The 20,000-nt window shown below is 40.2% G+C and overlaps 3 non-coding genes across 3 annotated transcripts; all 3 read left to right on the forward strand.

Annotated features, from left to right (window-relative positions):
* Positions 1-6,723: 6,723 nt before the first annotated feature.
* On the forward strand, positions 6,724-6,842 carry LOC137597384 (5S ribosomal RNA). Its single transcript, XR_011035760.1, has one exon. It is a non-coding gene; the product is annotated as a 5S ribosomal RNA (ribosomal RNA).
* Positions 6,843-7,267: 425 nt separating this feature from the next.
* LOC137597385 (5S ribosomal RNA) lies at positions 7,268-7,386 on the forward strand. Its single transcript, XR_011035761.1, has one exon. It is a non-coding gene; the product is annotated as a 5S ribosomal RNA (ribosomal RNA).
* Positions 7,387-14,140: 6,754 nt separating this feature from the next.
* On the forward strand, positions 14,141-14,259 carry LOC137597387 (5S ribosomal RNA). The gene has a single exon (XR_011035763.1). It is a non-coding gene; the product is annotated as a 5S ribosomal RNA (ribosomal RNA).
* Positions 14,260-20,000: the final 5,741 nt, after the last annotated feature.

Genomic DNA, 20,000 nt, shown 5'->3' on the forward strand with positions numbered 1-20,000 from the left:
TACTATCTATCTATCTATCTATCTATGTATGTATGTATGTATGTATGTATGTATGTATGTATGTATGTATGTATGTATCTATCTATCTATCTATCTATCTATCTATCTATCTATCTATCTATCTATCTATCTATCTATCTATCTATCTATCTATCTATCTATCTATCTATCTATCTATCTATCTATCTATCTATCTATGCATCTATACATCTATGCATGTATGTATGTATTGAAGCAAGCTATGTGTGTGCCATGCCACCTTTATATAGGGTTTTTTTGACCAGCATAGTTGCTTACGGCCATACCACTCTGAACACGCCCACCTAGGGTGTATACGGATTCGGTGCACGCCAACGCCTATGTTTGAGGAAGAAGGAGGAAGTTTGAATATTGTTGTATGTAGTAGAAAACGACGACTGATTGATACTAAAGAATTCGCTGTCTCCCCCAGCAGCGAAGGCTGCCAGGGGGTTTGCTTTGTGTCGGCAAAGTTAAGTCGAACGGATGCTGTAGACATGGATCGGGTGACGGAAGAGCCGACGAGTGGGACCATGGAAATAAACGGGCTGAGAGTGTGGAGAGACTCATGTCCATCTGAGGTGTGCGGAGAGGGGAGAAAAGATGGGACGACAGTCGGAGAAGGTGGGTCAGGCGACAGACGACGGGTGATGGCAAAGGATGGAGAAGCGGGAGCGATGGAGACCCTCAGGCAGGGTCGACGCCGGGGAGAGATGGCGAGGAAGACGGTGGGAGACGATGATGCCAGTGATTCAGTTAAGGACCGGAATTTTGCCACAAAAGACTTGGTGGTGAACGTGGAAGTTGAAGGTGGGGTGAAAATAGCGATGATGGCCTTACTAAAGGCGGTGGAGCTCACCTGTGGCAGAGTGTTGGGCTGCCGGGCAAAGGCAGAAGGGAGGTGGGAACTCACCATGGGAAATGCCAAAGGCAAAGAAAGACTATTAGATGGTTTCAAGATAGGAAACTCGAGGGTGGTGGCTACGGAACTGATTAAGGACACAAGAGTGGTGTCCTTTCTAAACTTGCCACTCTATATAACTGATGGACAAATTCGGGACAAGCTGTTTCAATGGGGAGTGGAACCTGCGTCGGACATCAGACGAAGGAAATGGACTGGCACGGAAATTTTGGATGGTACTCGTTTTCTCAAAGTGAAATTTCCTGACGCTATCTCGTCCCTGCCTTATAGCACTAAATTTGACACACTGGAGGGTTCCGAGTATTTTCGAGTACTACATGATAAACAATTAAAGGTGTGTCGGTTGTGTTTGCAACCGGGACACATCTTGCGTGAATGTCCGGAGTTCTTCTGCTTCCGCTGCAAGAAGCAGGGACACTATGCCCGGGAGTGTGGAGAAACGACGGAGAAGGACACAGAGGAGCGAGTGAGGGCGGAGGAGAAGGAGGAGAAGGAGGACACCGTGGAGGAGGACGAGGGTTCCTCCAGTGTGATGGAGACGGACGACGAGGGAAGAGAGTCGGAGGAGGGGACGAATGCCGGTGACCGGGAGAAGAATGACGGTGATGGAGTAGCAGAGGCAACCGCGGTCGTGGAACGACCAACACGGAAAGACGGGAGTGAGATGGTGGAGCGGAGAGGGGACGCAGAACCGGAGGATAGCGGACATCGGAGGGGACGCAGTCGTAGTGTCCTCCGGAACACTGGTGGCTGTGGAGACATGGAACAGGGGGTAATAGCAGGTGATACTGCACACGGGGTAGGGGAACATATGGCGGAAAAGGATGGGGAGGGTTTGAGTCAAAAAAGGAATAGAGGAAGGAGAAACAAAAAAGACAAGAAGACATGAAATTGGTTCTACTGATGAGGTACATATATATATATATATATATATATATATATATATATATATATATATATATATATATATATATATATATATATATATATATATATATATATATACATATTCTTTGGAGTTAGTGCATAGGTGACTATGAAACTAGCGTCCATAAATATAAATGGACTGAGGAAGATTGAGAAATTTGAGAAACTGATCACTTTGTGCAAGGCAAACATTATATGTTTACAAGAGACGCACTGGGACGCGGTTGTCGAAGCACAAGTGCAGTCTCTCTGGCGCGGACAAATTTTTTCGAGCTACGGCACAAGTAGAGCGAGGGGGGTGAGTATTTTGGTTAATGTAAATAACAGAGACATAAACGCCACTTTCGTAAAGGGTGACGATGAAGGGAGGTGGGTAAAAATTAAATTCACTGTAGAAGAACAAACTTTTGAACTAATGAACATCTATGCTCCTAATGTTGAGAGCGAACGTTCTGTTTTTTTCAAAGACTTATATCGGAGTGCAAGTAACAGTGACATTATCATGGGGGACTTCAATGTCAAGTTATGCATGCTGGACAGACATGAAACTGGACAATTTAAAAACGATACCTCAAGAACAATTCTCAGGAATTTTATGTTACAGCAGGAATGGTTGGATTTATGGAGAAATGAGAATCCACTAGCGAGAACCTACTCCAGACTTCAGACTGTGCAAGGTTCTCTGCGCAGAAGCAGGATTGATTTATGTTTGATTAAACAGAGACATTTACATTATTTTCATACGGCGCATTATGACTTCACTTTCCTGAGTGATCATGCTTTTTTGTTGGTGAAACTGGGGAAACTGAAAAGAGGGAAGGGAGGGGGTTTGTGGCATCTAAATGCTACACTGTTGAAAAATGAGAACTTCATAAACTGTATAGAGACACTTATTAAGACTACCGTCTCACAACCTTTTTTTAAGACGGCTGTGGTGGAGGGATGGGAGGATTTGAAAGTGAGAATTAAGAAGAAGAGCATTCACTTTTCCAAGAGGATGAGCTTCAAAGAACATCAAAAAGAAAACCGAATAAAATCTGAAATTGAAATGTTGAACAGACAGGATAATGTTGATGAAGAACGGTTGGGGGCTCTATATGAAGAATTAAAAACTATTGAAAAAAGAAAATGTGAAGGGGCAATTGTGCGGAGTAGGGCGCAATATGCGGTGGAGGGAGAAAAGAGCACGGGATTTTTTTTGAACCTGGAACGAAGCAAGCAAGAACAGTGCTATATCAATTGTTTAGAAGATGGACAAGGAAATATGACGTCAAGTTTGGGAGAAATGATAGAAACTGTGTACAACTTCTATCAGACTCTTTTTACATCAAACGGTTCAGACGACATCTTAACGAGAGAAATTCTGACAAAAATGACGGTCAAACTGTCTAATAGTGATAAATCATTTTGTGATCGGGAAATAGAAGAGAAAGAAGTAGAAATGGCAATAAAGAGTTTGGTCTCGAATAAAAGTCCAGGCAGTGATGGGCTAACGGCAAACTTTTATAAGGTTTTTGCAAAAGTGTTAATGCCAATACTGTTAACTGTGTACAAAGAAATAGCTCGTCAGAAGATGGTTTCAAAATCAATGACATTGGGCATTATAACTTTGATTTTTAAGAAAGGGGAGAAAAGTAATTTAGCTAACTATAGACCAATCACACTCTTGAACACAGATTATAAAATATTAATGAAAATTTTCGCAAACCGCTTTAAACAGGTCATACACACAATAATAGCACCAACGCAAGCTTATAGTATACCGGGTAGAGAGGCATCTGACATCATAAGCACAATAAGGGACACAGTGGAGTATTTAAAAATAACTAAACAGAAAGGTATTATCGCATCTCTAGATTTCAATAAAGCTTTCGACAGGGTTGAACACAAATTTATGTTTAGGGTGCTGGAAAGGTTAGGTTTTGGAGATCGGATGATAGCATGGTTGAAATTATTGTACAGCACAGCAACAGGTAGAGTTAAAGTGAATGGAATGATTACTGATGAGTTTCAACTGCACAGATCCGTCAGGCAGGGGTGTCCGATGTCATCAATTTTATATTCTATTGTGGTGGAATCTTTGAGCACGTTATTAAAAACGGATTCACATGTAAAAGGGATTGAGTTACCAGGGGGAGGGGAGGTTTTGATCCAACAATTTGCGGATGACACGACGCTACTAGTCAGAGATTTAGACAGTGTATATAGAGCAATTGACTTAATTGCAATGTATGGTAAAGCATCAGGCTCTCGCATAAATTTGCAAAAATCGGAAATGCTATTCATTAATATGGACAGTCCGCCTCAAACAGATCTATCATTGAAAGTACAGCCGAAACATGTAAAAATTTTGGGTACATTTATTGGTGTGGATAGTTTAGCTGCAAGGGATGAAACATGGACAGGCATATTAAAAAAAATAGAGGCAGTTCTACATTGGTGGAGGATGAGAGATCTTAAAATTAACGGAAAGGTAGTGGTTTTAAATCATTTAATACTGTCTAAACTCAATTATGCCTTAGCAGTAGTTGATTTACCCTTGTGGGTTGTGAATCGTATGCATGAAATGATGACAAAATTCATCTGGGGGACTACAGTGGGGAAAATAGCAAGGAAAACTTTAATAGGTAAATATGAGGAAGGGGGTTTAAAATTGGTGGACATAGACAGTAAAAAGAAAGCATTTAGGATCAAATATATTAAAAAATATCTGTATGACGATACAGATTATGGGTGGAAGTGTCTAATGGGGTATTTTCTGAATAGAGTGATGAGAATTGGTGATTATGTGCTGTTGATGACATTGAAAAAACCAATGATGGCAGAACTCCCACTTTTCTACAAGGAAGTCCTGTGCGCTCAGGCAGAATTTATGGAACATTTACAGTACACAGTACATTCTTTAAACACGGTAAAAGAGCTACCAATTTTTCTGAATAAATATATCAGAACGGAAGGGAAAATGTTATACAATGCGAATATGTTGAAAGCAAATTTTGTACAATTAAAAGATGTAATGTATGAAGTTATGCCAGGTTTTCTGCCGAACCAGGTAATATATGATGGTGTAAAAGAAATTAATCATGACGCAAGGTTTACAGTAATTTCGAATTATTATCAAGCTATATTACAAAGCATTCCACAAACGTGGAAATCATTAATCATATCTGCTGCCGTGTTAGACAGGAGAAGTGACTTTCCTACTTTGACATATGTTCACAGGGGAGAGTTGAAATACTTTTGTGGGATAGTGTGCAAACATTTGTATGACCTTTTTCTGATGAAAGTATGGCAGAAGCCGGCCTCTTTGCCCTACTGGAGCAGGGTTTTTCCAAATCTGGATGAGAATAAAATCTGGGAGAAATGGAAAGTAAAAAGTAATAGCATTGAAGCAGAGGATCATGATTTCAAACTTCGACACAACAAGATTTTTACTAATGTGATCCTGCATCAACTGGACAGGGAGGTTGGCAGAGAGTGTGATGTGTGTGGTGTGGAAGATGAAGACCTTATGCATATGTATGTGAAATGTACTGAATTGTGTGAATTTTTTGGTTTGTTGAAACGCTGCTTGATTGAGAAGTTGGGGTTGGTATGGAATGACAGAGATTCTTGGGAAATCTTTTTTCTTTTTGGTGTCTGGACAGAGAGTGGAGTCAAAAATGCAGAGTTTTGCAGATTTCTTTTAAGCCATGCCAGATGGGCGATTAAATCAAGGCGAAATCTAGCACATTATGACAATAAACTGATTTCTGTTTGGACAATTTTCAAAAGAATAATACAAACCCAGGTAAAATATAGGATGATGCAAGGCTCTGCAAGTTTGGCTCCACTCTTTACCAAAGGTAACTCTCTTTTGGTTTGTAAAAAGGGGGGAGAGATTGTGTGGAATTGGTAGGGATAATAGTATTTTTGTAACATAGTGGGGAATCCTTGACTAATGTCGAAAAGTTTTTTTTAGGAATGTATTTTTTTGCTAGCATAATGTAGTTTTGAAATTCTCTTTGGGTATAGAATTATTTTGTCTTTTGGAGGATTGTTCTCGTTTAATGGTAAGTACCTACATTATTTCAAATGTAGTAGGCCTATTTGGGAGTGTTGATCTTTTCCTTCAGAAAGGGAGCTCTTTCAAATTAATATCACTGGAAATTTATGTTGTTATGATGATGTATTGAAATACTCTGGTTTTTTTGATTTGTGTATGAGAACAAATGTAATATGTTTTGGTAAGTTAAGAACTTCTTGTTATTTTTTCTGTTTGTCAAGTATTCTGTAAATCAAAAATATATATTGTTTTTATACAAATATATTTTCATAATAAAAGACAAAAAAAAAAACACGCCCGATCTCGTCCGATCTCGGAAGCTAAGCAGAGTCGGGCCTGGTTAGTACTTGGATGGGAGACCGCCTGGGAATACCAGGTGCCGTAAGCTTTTTCTTTTTCTGTCCCCCCGCCAGCAGAGGGCGTTTGGAAGGAAAGACAGACGAGTCAAGTTGTTTTATGAGCTAAAGTTGTATGTAATAAAAGTTTGATGAATGAATTGATTGAATGATGAAATGAAATTGATCCCAGAGAAAAGTAATAATTGTTGTTGTATAAGTTAGGGCTGACTAGCAATGACTTTTGTATGAATACTATCTATCTATCTATGTATGTATCTATCTATCTATCTATCTATCTATCTATCTATCTATCTATCTATCTATCTATCTATCTATCTATGTATCTATCTATCTATCTATCTATCTATCTATCTATCTATGCATCTATACATCTATGCATGTATGTATGTACTGAAGCAAGCTATGTGTGTGCCATGCCACCTTTATATAGGGTTTTTTTGACCAGCATAGTTGCTTACGGCCATACCACTCTGAACACGCCCGATCTCGTCCGATCTCGGAAGCTAAGCAGAGTCGGGCCTGGTTAGTACTTGGATGGGAGACCGCCTGGGAATACCAGGTGCCGTAAGCTTTTTCTGTCCCCCCGCCAGCAGAGGGCGTTTGGAAGGAAAGACAGACGAGTCAAGTTGTTTTATGAGCTAAAGTTGTATGTAATAAAAGTTTGATGAATGAATTGATTGAATGATGAAATGAAATTGATCCCAGAGAAAAGTAATAATTGTTGTTGTATAAGTTAGGGCTGACTAGCAATGACTTTTGTATGAATACTATCTATCTATCTATGTATGTATGTATCTATCTATCTATCTATCTATCTATCTATCTATCTATCTATCTATCTATCTATCTATCTATCTATCTATGTATCTATCTATCTATCTATCTATCTATCTATCTATCTATGCATCTATACATCTATGCATGTATGTATGTACTGAAGCAAGCTATGTGTGTGCCATGCCACCTTTATATAGGGTTTTTTTGACCAGCATAGTTGCTTACGGCCATACCACTCTGAACACGCCCGATCTCGTCCGATCTCGGAAGCTAAGCAGAGTCGGGCCTGGTTAGTACTTGGATGGGAGACCGCCTGGGAATACCAGGTGCCGTAAGCTTTTTCTGTCCCCCCGCCAGCAGAGGGCGTTTGGAAGGAAAGACAGACGAGTCAAGTTGTTTTATGAGCTAAAGTTGTATGTCATAAAAGTTTGATGAATGAATTGATTGAATGATGAAATGAAATTGATCCCAGAGAAAAGTAATAATTGTTGTTGTATAAGTTAGGGCTGACTAGCAATGACTTTTGTATGAATACTATCTATCTATCTATCTATCTATCTATCTATCTATCTATCTATCTATGCATCTATACATCTATGCATGTATGTATGTATTGAAGCAAGCTATGTGTGTGCCATGCCACCTTTATATAGGGTTTTTTTGACCAGCATAGTTGCTTACGGCCATACCACTCTGAACACGCCCACCTAGGGTGTATACGGATTCGGTGCACGCCAACGCCTATGTTTGAGGAAGAAGGAGGAAGTTTGAATATTGTTGTATGTAGTAGAAAACGACGACTGATTGATACTAAAGAATTCGCTGTCTCCCCCAGCAGCGAAGGCTGCCAGGGGGTTTGCTTTGTGTCGGCAAAGTTAAGTCGAACGGATGCTGTAGACATGGATCGGGTGACGGAAGAGCCGACGAGTGGGACCATGGAAATAAACGGGCTGAGAGTGTGGAGAGACTCATGTCCATCTGAGGTGTGCGGAGAGGGGAGAAAAGATGGGACGACAGTCGGAGAAGGTGGGGCAGGTGACAGACGACGGGTGATGGCAAAGGATGGAGAAGCGGGAGCGATGGAGACCCTCAGGCAGGGTCGACGCCGGGGAGAGATGGCGAGGAAGACGGTGGGAGACGATGATGCCAGTGATTCAGTTAAGGACCGGAATTTTGCCACAAAAGACTTGGTGGTGAACGTGGAAGTTGAAGGTGGGGTGAAAATAGCGATGATGGCCTTACTAAAGGCGGTGGAGCTCACCTGTGGCAGAGTGTTGGGCTGCCGGGCGAAGGCAGAAGGGAGGTGGGAACTCACCATGGGAAATGCCAAAGGCAAAGAAAGACTATTAGATGGTTTCAAGATAGGAAACTCGAGGGTGGTGGCTACGGAACTGATTAAGGACACAAGAGTGGTGTCCTTTCTAAACTTGCCACTCTACATAACTGATGGACAAATTCGGGACAAGCTGTTTCAATGGGGAGTGGAACCTGCGTCGGACATCAGACGAAGGAAATGGACTGGCACGGAAATTTTGGATGGTACTCGTTTTCTCAAAGTGAAATTTCCTGACGCTATCTCGTCCCTGCCTTATAGTACTAAATTTGACACACTGGAGGGTTCCGAGTATTTTCGAGTACTACATGATAAACAATTAAAGGTGTGTCGGTTGTGTTTGCAACCAGGACACATCTTGCGTGAATGTCCGGAGTTCTTCTGCTTCCGCTGCAAGAAGCAGGGACACTATGCCCGGGAGTGTGGAGAAACGACGGAGAAGGACACAGAGGAGCGAGTGAGGGCGGAGGAGAAGGAGGAGAAGGAGGACACCGTGGAGGAGGACGAGGGTTCCTCCAGTGTGATGGAGACGGACGACGAGGGAAGAGAGTCGGAGGAGGGGACGAATGCCGGTGACGGGGAGAAGAATGACGGTGATGGAGTAGCAGAGGCAACCGCGGTCGTGGAACGACCAACACGGAAAGACGGGAGTGAGATGGTGGAGCGGAGAGGGGACGCAGAACCGGAGGATAGCGGACATCGGAGGGGACGCAGTCGTAGTGTCCTCCGGAACACTGGTGGCTGTGGAGACATGGAACAGGGGGTAATAGCAGGTGATACTGCACACGGGGTAGGGGAACATATGGCGGAAAAGGATGGGGAGGGTTTGAGTCAAAAAAGGAATAGAGGAAGGAGAAACAAAAAAGACAAGAAGACATGAAATTGGTTCTACTGATGAGGTACATATATATATATATATATATATATATATATATATATATATATATATATATATATATATATATATATATATATATATATATATATACATATTCTTTGGAGTTAGTGCATAGGTGACTATGAAACTAGCGTCCATAAATATAAATGGACTGAGGAAGATTGAGAAATTTGAGAAACTGATCACTTTGTGCAAGGCAAACATTATATGTTTACAAGAGACGCACTGGGACGCGGTTGTCGAAGCACAAGTGCAGTCTCTCTGGCGCGGACAAATTTTTTCGAGCTACGGCACAAGTAGAGCGAGGGGGGTGAGTATTTTGGTTAATGTAAATAACAGAGACATAAACGCCACTTTCGTAAAGGGTGACGATGAAGGGAGGTGGGTAAAAATTAAATTCACTGTAGAAGAACAAACTTTTGAACTAATGAACATCTATGCTCCTAATGTTGAGAGCGAACGTTCTGTTTTTTTCAAAGACTTATATCGGAGTGCAAGTAACAGTGACATTATCATGGGGGACTTCAATGTCAAGTTATGCATGCTGGACAGACATGAAACTGGACAATTTAAAAACGATACCTCAAGAACAATTCTCAGGAATTTTATGTTACAGCAGGAATGGTTGGATTTATGGAGAAATGAGAATCCACTAGCGAGAACCTACTCCAGACTTCAGACTGTGCAAGGTTCTCTGCGCAGAAGCAGGATTGATTTATGTTTGATTAAACAGAGACATTTACATTATTTTCATACGGCGCATTATGACTTCACTTTCCTGAGTGATCATGCTTTTTTGTTGGTGAAACTGGGGAAACTGAAAAGAGGGAAGGGAGGGGGTTTGTGGCATCTAAATGCTACACTGTTGAAAAATGAGAACTTCATAAACTGTATAGAGACACTTATTAAGACTACCGTCTCACAACCTTTTTTTAAGACGGCTGTGGTGGAGGGATGGGAGGATTTGAAAGTGAGAATTAAGAAGAAGAGCATTCACTTTTCCAAGAGGATGAGCTTCAAAGAACATCAAAAAGAAAACCGAATAAAATCTGAAATTGAAATGTTGAACAGACAGGATAATGTTGATGAAGAACGGTTGGGGGCTCTATATGAAGAATTAAAAACTATTGAAAAAAGAAAATGTGAAGGGGCAATTGTGCGGAGTAGGGCGCAATATGCGGTGGAGGGAGAAAAGAGCACGGGATTTTTTTTGAACCTGGAACGAAGCAAGCAAGAACAGTGCTATATCAATTGTTTAGAAGATGGACAAGGAAATATGACGTCAAGTTTGGGAGAAATGATAGAAACTGTGTACAACTTCTATCAGACTCTTTTTACATCAAACGGTTCAGACGACATCTTAACGAGAGAAATTCTGACAAAAATGACGGTCAAACTGTCTAATAGTGATAAATCATTTTGTGATCGGGAAATAGAAGAGAAAGAAGTAGAAATGGCAATAAAGAGTTTGGTCTCGAATAAAAGTCCAGGCAGTGATGGGCTAACGGCAAACTTTTATAAGGTTTTTGCAAAAGTGTTAATGCCAATACTGTTAACTGTGTACAAAGAAATAGCTCGTCAGAAGATGGTTTCAAAATCAATGACATTGGGCATTATAACTTTGATTTTTAAGAAAGGGGAGAAAAGTAATTTAGCTAACTATAGACCAATCACACTCTTGAACACAGATTATAAAATATTAATGAAAATTTTCGCAAACCGCTTTAAACAGGTCATACACACAATAATAGCACCAACGCAAGCTTATAGTATACCGGGTAGAGAGGCATCTGACATCATAAGCACAATAAGGGACACAGTGGAGTATTTAAAAATAACTAAACAGAAAGGTATTATCGCATCTCTAGATTTCAATAAAGCTTTCGACAGGGTTGAACACAAATTTATGTTTAGGGTGCTGGAAAGGTTAGGTTTTGGAGATCGGATGATAGCATGGTTGAAATTATTGTACAGCACAGCAACAGGTAGAGTTAAAGTGAATGGAATGATTACTGATGAGTTTCAACTGCACAGATCCGTCAGGCAGGGGTGTCCGATGTCATCAATTTTATATTCTATTGTGGTGGAATCTTTGAGCACGTTATTAAAAACGGATTCACATGTAAAAGGGATTGAGTTACCAGGGGGAGGGGAGGTTTTGATCCAACAATTTGCGGATGACACGACGCTACTAGTCAGAGATTTAGACAGTGTATATAGAGCAATTGACTTAATTGCAATGTATGGTAAAGCATCAGGCTCTCGCATAAATTTGCAAAAATCGGAAATGCTATTCATTAATATGGACAGTCCGCCTCAAACAGATCTATCATTGAAAGTACAGCCGAAACATGTAAAAATTTTGGGTACATTTATTGGTGTGGATAGTTTAGCTGCAAGGGATGAAACATGGACAGGCATATTAAAAAAAATAGAGGCAGTTCTACATTGGTGGAGGATGAGAGATCTTAAAATTAACGGAAAGGTAGTGGTTTTAAATCATTTAATACTGTCTAAACTCAATTATGCCTTAGCAGTAGTTGATTTACCCTTGTGGGTTGTGAATCGTATGCATGAAATGATGACAAAATTCATCTGGGGGACTACAGTGGGGAAAATAGCAAGGAAAACTTTAATAGGTAAATATGAGGAAGGGGGTTTAAAATTGGTGGACATAGACAGTAAAAAGAAAGCATTTAGGATCAAATATATTAAAAAATATCTGTATGACGATACAGATTATGGGTGGAAGTGTCTAATGGGGTATTTTCTGAATAGAGTGATGAGAATTGGTGATTATGTGCTGTTGATGACATTGAAAAAACCAATGATGGCAGAACTCCCACTTTTCTACAAGGAAGTCCTGTGCGCTCAGGCAGAATTTATGGAACATTTACAGTACACAGTACATTCTTTAAACACGGTAAAAGAGCTACCAATTTTTCTGAATAAATATATCAGAACGGAAGGGAAAATGTTATACAATGCGAATATGTTGAAAGCAAATTTTGTACAATTAAAAGATGTAATGTATGAAGTTATGCCAGGTTTTCTGCCGAACCAGGTAATATATGATGGTGTAAAAGAAATTAATCATGACGCAAGGTTTACAGTAATTTCGAATTATTATCAAGCTATATTACAAAGCATTCCACAAACGTGGAAATCATTAATCATATCTGCTGCCGTGTTAGACAGGAGAAGTGACTTTCCTACTTTGACATATGTTCACAGGGGAGAGTTGAAATACTTTTGTGGGATAGTGTGCAAACATTTGTATGACCTTTTTCTGATGAAAGTATGGCAGAAGCCGGCCTCTTTGCCCTACTGGAGCAGGGTTTTTCCAAATCTGGATGAGAATAAAATCTGGGAGAAATGGAAAGTAAAAAGTAATAGCATTGAAGCAGAGGATCATGATTTCAAACTTCGACACAACAAGATTTTTACTAATGTGATCCTGCATCAACTGGACAGGGAGGTTGGCAGAGAGTGTGATGTGTGTGGTGTGGAAGATGAAGACCTTATGCATATGTATGTGAAATGTACTGAATTGTGTGAATTTTTTGGTTTGTTGAAACGCTGCTTGATTGAGAAGTTGGGGTTGGTATGGAATGACAGAGATTCTTGGGAAATCTTTTTTCTTTTTGGTGTCTGGACAGAGAGTGGAGTCAAAAATGCAGAGTTTTGCAGATTTCTTTTAAGCCATGCCAGATGGGCGATTAAATCAAGGCGAAATCTAGCACATTATGACAATAAACTGATTTCTGTTTGGACAATTTTCAAAAGAATAATACAAACCCAGGTAAAATATAGGATGATGCAAGGCTCTGCAAGTTTGGCTCCACTCTTTACCAAAGGTAACTCTCTTTTGGTTTGTAAAAAGGGGGGAGAGATTGTGTGGAATTGGTAGGGATAATAGTATTTTTGTAACATAGTGGGGAATCCTTGACTAATGTCGAAAAGTTTTTTTTAGGAATGTATTTTTTTGCTAGCATAATGTAGTTTTGAAATTCTCTTTGGGTATAGAATTATTTTGTCTTTTGGAGGATTGTTCTCGTTTAATGGTAAGTACCTACATTATTTCAAATGTAGTAGGCCTATTTGGGAGTGTTGATCTTTTCCTTCAGAAAGGGAGCTCTTTCAAATTAATATCACTGGAAATTTATGTTGTTATGATGATGTATTGAAATACTCTGGTTTTTTTGATTTGTGTATGAGAACAAATGTAATATGTTTTGGTAAGTTAAGAACTTCTTGTTATTTTTTCTGTTTGTCAAGTATTCTGTAAATCAAAAATATATATTGTTTTTATACAAATATATTTTCATAATAAAAGACAAAAAAAAAAAACACGCCCGATCTCGTCCGATCTCGGAAGCTAAGCAGAGTCGGGCCTGGTTAGTACTTGGATGGGAGACCGCCTGGGAATACCAGGTGCCGTAAGCTTTTTCTTTTTCTGTCCCCCCGCCAGCAGAGGGCGTTTGGAAGGAAAGACAGACGAGTCAAGTTGTTTTATGAGCTAAAGTTGTATGTAATAAAAGTTTGATGAATGAATTGATTGAATGATGAAATGAAATTGATCCCAGAGAAAAGTAATAATTGTTGTTGTATAAGTTAGGGCTGACTAGCAATGACTTTTGTATGAATACTATCTATCTATCTATGTATGTATCTATCTATCTATCTATCTATCTATCTATCTATCTATCTATCTATCTATCTATGTATCTATCTATCTATCTATCTATCTATCTATCTATCTATCTATGCATCTATACATCTATGCATGTATGTATGTACTGAAGCAAGCTATGTGTGTGCCATGCCACCTTTATATAGGGTTTTTTTGACCAGCATAGTTGCTTACGGCCATACCACTCTGAACACGCCCGATCTCGTCCGATCTCGGAAGCTAAGCAGAGTCGGGCCTGGTTAGTACTTGGATGGGAGACCGCCTGGGAATACCAGGTGCCGTAAGCTTTTTCTGTCCCCCCGCCAGCAGAGGGCGTTTGGAAGGAAAGACAGACGAGTCAAGTTGTTTTATGAGCTAAAGTTGTATGTCATAAAAGTTTGATGAATGAATTGATTGAATGATGAAATGAAATTGATCCCAGAGAAAAGTAATAATTGTTGTTGTATAAGTTAGGGCTGACTAGCAATGACTTTTGTATGAATACTATCTATCTATCTATCTATCTATCTATCTATCTATCTATCTATCTATGCATCTATACATCTATGCATGTATGTATGTATTGAAGCAAGCTATGTGTGTGCCATGCCACCTTTATATAGGGTTTTTTTGACCAGCATAGTTGCTTACGGCCATACCACTCTGAACACGCCCACCTAGGGTGTATACGGATTCGGTGCACGCCAACGCCTATGTTTGAGGAAGAAGGAGGAAGTTTGAATATTGTTGTATGTAGTAGAAAACGACGACTGATTGATACTAAAGAATTCGCTGTCTCCCCCAGCAGCGAAGGCTGCCAGGGGGTTTGCTTTGTGTCGGCAAAGTTAAGTCGAACGGATGCTGTAGACATGGATCGGGTGACGGAAGAGCCGACGAGTGGGACCATGGAAATAAACGGGCTGAGAGTGTGGAGAGACTCATGTCCATCTGAGGTGTGCGGAGAGGGGAGAAAAGATGGGACGACAGTCGGAGAAGGTGGGGCAGGTGACAGACGACGGGTGATGGCAAAGGATGGAGAAGCGGGAGCGATGGAGACCCTCAGGCAGGGTCGACGCCGGGGAGAGATGGCGAGGAAGACGGTGGGAGACGATGATGCCAGTGATTCAGTTAAGCACCGGAATTTTGCCACAAAAGACTTGGTGGTGAACGTGGAAGTTGAAGGTGGGGTGAAAATAGCGATGATGGCCTTACTAAAGGCGGTGGAGCTCACCTGTGGCAGAGTGTTGGGCTGCCGGGCAAAGGCAGAAGGGAGGTGGGAACTCACCATGGGAAATGCCAAAGGCAAAGAAAGACTATTAGATGGTTTCAAGATAGGAAACTCGAGGGTGGTGGCTACGGAACTGATTAAGGACACAAGAGTGGTGTCCTTTCTAAACTTGCCACTCTACATAACTGATGGACAAATTCGGGACAAGCTGTTTCAATGGGGAGTGGAACCTGCGTCGGACATCAGACGAAGGAAATGGACTGGCACGGAAATTTTGGATGGTACTCGTTTTCTCAAAGTGAAATTTCCTGATGCTATCTCGTCCCTGCCTTATAGTACTAAATTTGACACACTGGAGGGTTCCGAGTATTTTCGAGTACTACATGATAAACAATTAAAGGTGTGTCGGTTGTGTTTGCAACCAGGACACATCTTGCGTGAATGTCCGGAGTTCTTCTGCTTCCGCTGCAAGAAGCAGGGACACTATGCCCGGGAGTGTGGAGAAACGACGGAGAAGGACACAGAGGAGCGAGTGAGGGCGGAGGAGAAGGAGGAGAAGGAGGACACCGTGGAGGAGGACGAGGGTTCCTCCAGTGTGATGGAGACGGACGACGAGGGAAGAGAGTCGGAGGAGGGGACGAATGCCGGTGACCGGGAGAAGAATGACGGTGATGGAGTAGCAGAGGCAACCGCGGTCGTGGAACGACCAACACGGAAAGACGGGAGTGAGATGGCGGAGCGGAGAGGGGACGCAGAACCGGAGGATAGCGGACATCGGAGGGGACGCAGTCGTAGTGTCCTCCGGAACACTGGTGGCTGTGGAGACATGGAACAGGGGGTAATAGCAGGTGATACTGCACACGGGGTAGGGGAACATATGGCGGAAAAGGATGGGGAGGGTTTGAGTCAAAAAAGGAATAGAGGAAGGAGAAACAAAAAAGACAAGAAGACATGAAATTGGTTCTACTGATGAGGTACATATATATATATATATATATATATATATATATATATATATATATATATATATATATATATATATATATATATATATATATATATATATATATATATATACATATTCTTTGGAGTTAGTGCATAGGTGACTATGAAACTAGCGTCCATAAATATAAATGGACTGAGGAAGATTGAGAAATTTGAGAAACTGATCACTTTGTGCAAGGCAAACATTATATGTTTACAAGAGACGCACTGGGACGCGGTTGTCGAAGCACAAGTGCAGTCTCTCTGGCGCGGACAAATTTTTTCGAGCTACGGCACAAGTAGAGCGAGGGGGGTGAGTATTTTGGTTAATGTAAATAACAGAGACATAAACGCCACTTTCGTAAAGGGTGACGATGAAGGGAGGTGGGTAAAAATTAAATTCACTGTAGAAGAACAAACTTTTGAACTAATGAACATCTATGCTCCTAATGTTGAGAGCGAACGTTCTGTTTTTTTCAAAGACTTATATCGGAGTGCAAGTAACAGTGACATTATCATGGGGGACTTCAATGTCAAGTTATGCATGCTGGACAGACATGAAACTGGACAATTTAAAAACGATACCTCAAGAACAATTCTCAGGAATTTTATGTTACAGCAGGAATGGTTGGATTTATGGAGAAATGAGAATCCACTAGCGAGAACCTACTCCAGACTTCAGACTGTGCAAGGTTCTCTGCGCAGAAGCAGGATTGATTTATGTTTGATTAAACAGAGACATTTACATTATTTTCATACGGCGCATTATGACTTCACTTTCCTGAGTGATCATGCTTTTTTGTTGGTGAAACTGGGGAAACTGAAAAGAGGGAAGGGAGGGGGTTTGTGGCATCTAAATGCTACACTGTTGAAAAATGAGAACTTCATAAACTGTATAGAGACACTTATTAAGACTACCGTCTCACAACCTTTTTTTAAGACGGCTGTGGTGGAGGGATGGGAGGATTTGAAAGTGAGAATTAAGAAGAAGAGCATTCACTTTTCCAAGAGGATGAGCTTCAAAGAACATCAAAAAGAAAACCGAATAAAATCTGAAATTGAAATGTTGAACAGACAGGATAATGTTGATGAAGAACGGTTGGGGGCTCTATATGAAGAATTAAAAACTATTGAAAAAAGAAAATGTGAAGGGGCAATTGTGCGGAGTAGGGCGCAATATGCGGTGGAGGGAGAAAAGAGCACGGGATTTTTTTTGAACCTGGAACGAAGCAAGCAAGAACAGTGCTATATCAATTGTTTAGAAGATGGACAAGGAAATATGACGTCAAGTTTGGGAGAAATGATAGAAACTGTGTACAACTTCTATCAGACTCTTTTTACATCAAACGGTTCAGACGACATCTTAACGAGAGAAATTCTGACAAAAATGACGGTCAAACTGTCTAATAGTGATAAATCATTTTGTGATCGGGAAATAGAAGAGAAAGAAGTAGAAATGGCAATAAAGAGTTTGGTCTCGAATAAAAGTCCAGGCAGTGATGGGCTAACGGCAAACTTTTATAAGGTTTTTGCAAAAGTGTTAATGCCAATACTGTTAACTGTGTACAAAGAAATAGCTCGTCAGAAGATGGTTTCAAAATCAATGACATTGGGCATTATAACTTTGATTTTTAAGAAAGGGGAGAAAAGTAATTTAGCTAACTATAGACCAATCACACTCTTGAACACAGATTATAAAATATTAATGAAAATTTTCGCAAACCGCTTTAAACAGGTCATACACACAATAATAGCACCAACGCAAGCTTATAGTATACCGGGTAGAGAGGCATCTGACATCATAAGCACAATAAGGGACACAGTGGAGTATTTAAAAATAACTAAACAGAAAGGTATTATCGCATCTCTAGATTTCAATAAAGCTTTCGACAGGGTTGAACACAAATTTATGTTTAGGGTGCTGGAAAGGTTAGGTTTTGGAGATCGGATGATAGCATGGTTGAAATTATTGTACAGCACAGCAACAGGTAGAGTTAAAGTGAATGGAATGATTACTGATGAGTTTCAACTGCACAGATCCGTCAGGCAGGGGTGTCCGATGTCATCAATTTTATATTCTATTGTGGTGGAATCTTTGAGCACGTTATTAAAAACGGATTCACATGTAAAAGGGATTGAGTTACCAGGGGGAGGGGAGGTTTTGATCCAACAATTTGCGGATGACACGACGCTACTAGTCAGAGATTTAGACAGTGTATATAGAGCAATTGACTTAATTGCAATGTATGGTAAAGCATCAGGCTCTCGCATAAATTTGCAAAAATCGGAAATGCTATTCATTAATATGGACAGTCCGCCTCAAACAGATCTATCATTGAAAGTACAGCCGAAACATGTAAAAATTTTGGGTACATTTATTGGTGTGGATAGTTTAGCTGCAAGGGATGAAACATGGACAGGCATATTAAAAAAAATAGAGGCAGTTCTACATTGGTGGAGGATGAGAGATCTTAAAATTAACGGAAAGGTAGTGGTTTTAAATCATTTAATACTGTCTAAACTCAATTATGCCTTAGCAGTAGTTGATTTACCCTTGTGGGTTGTGAATCGTATGCATGAAATGATGACAAAATTCATCTGGGGGACTACAGTGGGGAAAATAGCAAGGAAAACTTTAATAGGTAAATATGAGGAAGGGGGTTTAAAATTGGTGGACATAGACAGTAAAAAGAAAGCATTTAGGATCAAATATATTAAAAAATATCTGTATGACGATACAGATTATGGGTGGAAGTGTCTAATGGGGTATTTTCTGAATAGAGTGATGAGAATTGGTGATTATGTGCTGTTGATGACATTGAAAAAACCAATGATGGCAGAACTCCCACTTTTCTACAAGGAAGTCCTGTGCGCTCAGGCAGAATTTATGGAACATTTACAGTACACAGTACATTCTTTAAACACGGTAAAAGAGCTACCAATTTTTCTGAATAAATATATCAGAACGGAAGGGAAAATGTTATACAATGCGAATATGTTGAAAGCAAATTTTGTACAATTAAAAGATGTAATGTATGAAGTTATGCCAGGTTTTCTGCCGAACCAGGTAATATATGATGGTGTAAAAGAAATTAATCATGACGCAAGGTTTACAGTAATTTCGAATTATTATCAAGCTATATTACAAAGCATTCCACAAACGTGGAAATCATTAATCATATCTGCTGCCGTGTTAGACAGGAGAAGTGACTTTCCTACTTTGACATATGTTCACAGGGGAGAGTTGAAATACTTTTGTGGGATAGTGTGCAAACATTTGTATGACCTTTTTCTGATGAAAGTATGGCAGAAGCCGGCCTCTTTGCCCTACTGGAGCAGGGTTTTTCCAAATCTGGATGAGAATAAAATCTGGGAGAAATGGAAAGTAAAAAGTAATAGCATTGAAGCAGAGGATCATGATTTCAAACTTCGACACAACAAGATTTTTACTAATGTGATCCTGCATCAACTGGACAGGGAGGTTGGCAGAGAGTGTGATGTGTGTGGTGTGGAAGATGAAGACCTTATGCATATGTATGTGAAATGTACTGAATTGTGTGAATTTTTTGGTTTGTTGAAACGCTGCTTGATTGAGAAGTTGGGGTTGGTATGGAATGACAGAGATTCTTGGGAAATCTTTTTTCTTTTTGGTGTCTGGACAGAGAGTGGAGTCAAAAATGCAGAGTTTTGCAGATTTCTTTTAAGCCATGCCAGATGGGCGATTAAATCAAGGCGAAATCTAGCACATTATGACAATAAACTGATTTCTGTTTGGACAATTTTCAAAAGAATAATACAAACCCAGGTAAAATATAGGATGATGCAAGGCTCTGCAAG

The sequence above is a fragment of the Antennarius striatus genome, chromosome 6 (assembly GCF_040054535.1).
Source record: "Antennarius striatus isolate MH-2024 chromosome 6, ASM4005453v1, whole genome shotgun sequence".
Lineage (NCBI taxonomy): Eukaryota > Metazoa > Chordata > Actinopteri > Lophiiformes > Antennariidae > Antennarius > Antennarius striatus.